The following is a 5,709-nucleotide window of genomic DNA, read 5'->3' as shown; positions in this document are numbered from 1 at the left end:
CTGCCTAAATTTAGTTTGCTCTGGAGCCATCTTTCCTGAGCTGAGACATGAATGTGTGAGCCAGAGGCTAAAAAAACTGTGAGCTAGCTCGCACTAACTCAGCTTAGGGGTAACATCAGAGGTCATTTCGGGGGGGATCGCGGGGAAACACAGTTCCCCCGGGCGAGGGGCGGGGGGCGGGGCACACGACGAAGCCCCACCCCCTGCTTCCGGCCGCCCCGCTTCCGGCCCTCATTCAGCCAGGAGGAGGCAGGAGAAGAGGGAGGGTAAGTTGCTTCCTCCCCGCCTCTCCCCACCCCTGCCTGCCAGGGAGGGCCTTGGCGGGGCTTCCTCACACTCCCGCCGGCCTTGCAGGTCCACTGCCGGGCCTTATGATGTCAGGGGGTGTGGCATATGCTAATGAGTTATGCTAATGAGTTCCCCTAGCTGTTTTTCTACGAAATGACCCTGGGTAACACTGTTTGTGAGGTACTGGCATTAAAGTCGTGAGCGAGCGATTTTGGCTGCTGCCTAAATTTAGTTTGCACTGGAGCCATCTTTCCTGAGTAGGGTTGCCAGCCTCCAGGTGCTTTCATTTACTTAAAATTATTTGGCAGAGAAGTCGACACTTTAATGATATGGGCCTGGCTGGGGCGATGGCACGCGTGCCCGCAGAGAGGGCTCTGAGTGCCACCTCTGGCACCCGTGCCATAGGTTCGCCACCACTGCACTAGAGGTATGGAGCCTCCATATTAAGAGGCAGTATACTTTTGCATAGTTCGTGCCATAGGTTCGCCTGAATATTGTCTAATCCTCCATCCTGTTTCACACAGCGGCCAGCCAGATGCCTCTGGGAAACTCAAAAGCAGAGCAGGGGTATTTGGTGCCCGATGGTGTATTGCCCTTGCACATGGAGGAGACGGGGCTCAGCAAGAGAGCCTCTGCTTTACAGACAGAAGGTCGCAGGTTCAATCCCCGGCATCTCCAGTTAAAAGGACCAGGCGGCAGATGATGTGAAAGACCTCTGCCTGAGATCCTGGAGAGCCGCTGCCAGCCTGAGTAGACAATACTGATCTTGATGGACCGAGGGTCTGGTTCAGTAGAAGGTGGCTTCATGTAGATTTCATTCAACTGTTATAGCTGGTAGACATCAACAGACTTCTCCTTTTCCTGACCGCTTTTTTAAAGTGGCCTAAGCGAGCGCCGGTTGTGGATCTACCTTGTGGCAGTGAGTTAAGAACATAAGAACATAAGAGACGCCAATGTTGGATCAGGCCAAAGGCCCCTCCAGTCCAACACTCTGTATCACACAGTGGCCAGAAATACCAGTGCCATCAGGAGGTCCACCAGTGGGGCCAGGACATTAGAAGCCATCCCACTGTTGACCCCCCCCCAAGCACCAAGAAGACAGAGCATCACTTGCCCCAGAGGCCCTATCTATACCTTGTGGCTAATAGCCACTGATGGACTTCTGCTCCATATGCTTATCTAATTCCCTCTTGAAGCCGTCCATGCTTGTAGCCGCCACCACTTCCTGTGGCAGTGAATTCCAAGTGTTAATCACTCTTTGGGTGAAGAAGGACTTCCTTTTATCCGTTCTAACCCGACCGCTCAGCAATTTCATGGAGTGCCCACGAGTTCTTGTATTGTGAGAGAGGGAGAAAAGTACCTCTTTCTCTACCTGCTCTATCCCATGCATAATCTTATAAACCTCGATCATGTCACCCCACAGTCGTCTTTTCATAAGCATCATGTGAAGAAGTGATCAGTGTGCCCTGAATCTCTGGCCAAACGCTCTCTTGCGACAACATGGGTCCCAATGAGAGACACCTCAAATTTAAAGGTATTTTATCGGCATTTCAAAATATACAAAGGAAGGCCCCAAAGTTTGGAGGCACATTCAAGTTAAGCTATTGAGAGGGAGTTGTCTCCCTGCTGGGTGTGTGAGAACTCGCTTTTGACTGTGGGAAGTATTTGGGGGAAGGAGGAGATACCTGCATTCAAGGAAGCAAGGACAGCTTTAATCATAGAATGTTAGAGTCGGAAGGGACCTTGCAGGTCATCTAGTCCAACCCCCTGCACTGTGCAGGAGCATAGCCGAAAGATAGCCCTACATACCTACAACATACCCGAAAGATGGTCGTCCAGCCTCCGCTTGAAAACGACCATCAAAGGAGCATCCACCACCTCCCGAGGCAGATTGTTCCACTGCTCAACCACTCTTACAGTTAGGAAGTTTCTCCTGATATTTAGCCGGTAATGACTCCCTTGTAATTCCCACCCATTAGATCTAGTCTTGCAATCCGGAGCAAGAGAGAATAGATCTGCTCCATCTTCTACATGACAGCCCTTCAAATACTTGAAGACTACGATCATGTCCCCTCTAAGCCTTCTCTTTCCCAGGCTAAACATACCCAACTCTTTCAGCCTTTCCTCATAAGACTTGGATTCCAACCCTCTCACCATCCTGGTTGCCCTCTTCTGGACACGCTCGAGCTTGTCAACATCCTTCCTAAAATGTGGTGCCCAAAACTGGACACAGGACTCCAGGTGAGGCCTGACCATAGCAGAATAGAGCGGAACTACCACCTCCCTTGATCTGGACACAATGCTTCTGTTAATGCATCCCAAGATTGCATTAGCTTTCTTTGCAGTCACATCGCACTGCAGGCTCATGTTTAGCTTGTGATCAACCAGAACACCCAGATCGCTTTCATATGTGCTGCTGTCAAGCCAAGTCCCTCCCATTCTATATCTATGCCTTTGATTTTTTGTACCTAAGTGTAGGACTTTGCATTTATCTCTATTGAAATTCATTTTATTTGTCTCAGCCCACTGCTCCAGCCTATCTAGATCATTTTGAATCCTGTCTCTGTCTTCTTCAGAATTAGCAATCCCACCTAACTTCGTGTCATCTGCAAATTTGATAAGCATCCCCTCTATGTCTTCCTCCAGGTCATTTATAAAAACATTGAACAACACCGGGCGTAGGGCCGAGCCCTGCGGCACTCCACTCGAGACTTCCCTCCACGTAGACGCAGAGCCATTTACGAGCACTCGTTGGGTACGATTTTTCAACCAACCATGAATCCATCCAACAGTTGCACCACCCAGCCCACACCTAACCAGCTTGTCCTCAAGGATATCGTGAGAAACTTTGTCGAATGCTTTACTAAAATCTAGATACACTATATCCACAGCGTTGCCAGAGTCAACCATTTTGGAAACTCTGTCAATGGTTGGCATGGCAGGGGATGTAACGAAGCTGAGGGTTACGAACCTCCAGGTGAGTCCTGGAGGTATCCCAGAATTACACCTGATCTCCAGACATTCGGCTGCCAACTCTGAGTTGGGAATAGGGTTGCCAAGTACTCACCTCTCCTGGAGTGGGGGAGTCCTGGCTTGCTCCAGGAGCCTTTGCGTGTGAAGCGCGCGCGCACCACAAGCACATCACACGGAAGTGACGTAGGGGGTGGGGTTCCCCCCGGGGCCCGATCCGGCGCCGCCAGGGAACGGGCCTCCCGGGCGGGGTGTTCCGCGCCCCCCCGGGGGACTTGGCAGCCCTAGTTTGGAAATACCTGGAGATTTTAGGGGTGGAGCCTAGGGTGGGCGGGGTTTAGGGAGGGGAGGGACCACAGCGGGGACGTGGCGCCATAGAGTCCACCCTCCACAGCCACCATTTTCTAAAGGGGAACTGATCTTGGTCGTCTGGAGGTCTGTTGTGATAGCGGGAGATCTCCAGGTGCCACCTGGCGATTGGCAACCTCACAGCAAGACAACAGAGGTCCGTTTCCCTGCAGAACATGGCTGCTTTGGGGGGGGGTGGACTCTATAACACATGCCAAATAAAGCAGTTCCGATCCACTCCGGCGACCGTTTGCAAGTGGATGTTGCCATTTCACACAGTAAAATCCACTCGCAAAGTGCATTGGAAGTGCGTTATTTAGCGCGTGTGGTATGGCTGCCACGTCCCCCAGGAGGGTGGAGGTTCCCCCGCTCAAACGGTCCCTGATTTGCCAGTCTGTATCAGGCCAGCGGGGGGAGACCCGCCCCCATCAGAGGTGACATCATTGCGTCGGGCACGTCACAGGCTGACGCTCTAGCAATCAGTGTGAAAACTCTATGGGTGACATCATTGCGGCACGCACATGCGCACGCATGAATGTCCCGGGACGGGACCAACGATCCCCCGCTCTAAACGTGAGTGACCTGGCAACCGTAGTGTGCGGAAGCACCTGTACATAGCATTACACCCCGCTGAGGTCCCTCCCCCCCATGACTCTTGCCTTCCCCCAGGCTCCACACCCAAATCTCCAGGAACTTCCTCACCCAGAGCTGGCAATTTTAAGCCTGTGGTCTTGGCAGCACCCGTCATCTGCCCTGAGATACCTGGGCCCACCGGCTCCCAGCATGCAACGGGGGCATGCCCCAGAGGATCCCATTGCATGCTGGGAGAGGCACTTAGAAGAACCAAAGCACACTTCTGCTGATGCGGATGGGACTTAAAGGGGTGTGAAGGAGTGGGCATGCTCTCTCTCTCTCTCTGCTCCCTCCTCAGGCAAGGTGTTATGGCTAGGGTTGCCAGCAGGGGTCATTTCGTAGAAAAAGGGGTGCAGGAGCTCATTAGCATAAATCATTAGCACAACTTATTTGCATATGCCACACACACCCTGACCTCACCGGAAGTGTGTCAGAAGGCAACACCCACCGCTCAGGCTCCACTGGACTGTTTTGGGTTGCTAGCTATTAGGGGGGTGGGGGAACGTGCAGATCTGTCCTCGCAGAGGAGGGAGAGCTTGTACCTGAATAAAACTTGGTCTTAAAGGTGCCACTGGACAGTTTTGGGGCGGGGGGGCCTCTGCAGCTTACCTGGCTGCTTCTTGCTCTGACTGAGGGCTGCTGGGAGCAGGGGGTGGGGCTTGTTGCATGTGCCCGCCCCCTGGGCTCTTTACTGCCGGAGCTCTGCTCCTGTGCGCTCCTGCAGGAAACGACCCCTGGTTGTCAGCTCTGGGTTGGGAAACACCTGGAAGTTTGGGTGGGTGGAGCCTGGGGAGGGTGGGGGTCTGGGGACAGGAGGGACCTCAGCGGGGTATACTACTCTAGAGTCCGTCTTCCACAGCAGCCGTTTTCTCCAGGGGGACTGATCTTTGCAACCTGGAGACCAGTTGTAATTCGTGGAGATCTCCAGCTATTACCTGGAGATTGGCAACCCAGTGTTGTGTGCCCCGTGAAGTGGTATGCTGGGGTGGGGCGCTGCAGAGCATCTCGCCCACGGATCCCCAAAAGCCATGTATGAAAACCACACAGCCATGCATATAGCCCTTGAGGCTGGGGGCGTGGAGGAGGAGGACTGCAAGGTCCACACACACACCCCGCCACCGGCACGGGATGCGGCAGTAGGGCTGCCAAAACGAGATTCGGAAATGCCCAGAGATTTGGGGTCTGGGGAGGACAGGGACCTCAGGGGGGGTACAGTGCCACAGAGTCCACCCTCCAAACCTGAAAAGTACGCAAACGGAGAGTGATTTCAGCAAAGCGTACTTTATTCTATCCGGAACAAGACGACTTTGGCCGGCTCGCAGGCCAGCTTATATTCCCCAAGAAACCGCCACCCAAAAGACCCCCCCCCACTTCCCAATAGGTTATTTACAGCTGCCGAGAGTCCCATTGGCTCTCGGCCAGGAACCTAGCCCCCTGATTGGAGCGGGCTAGGATCCGCATAGTCCATTG

This window comes from Gekko japonicus, unplaced genomic scaffold, assembly GCF_001447785.1.
Source record: "Gekko japonicus isolate JY-2015 unplaced genomic scaffold, Gekko_japonicus_V1.1 scaffold25, whole genome shotgun sequence".
Lineage (NCBI taxonomy): Eukaryota > Metazoa > Chordata > Lepidosauria > Squamata > Gekkonidae > Gekko > Gekko japonicus.
Note: the sequence above shows the minus strand (reverse complement) of the source record.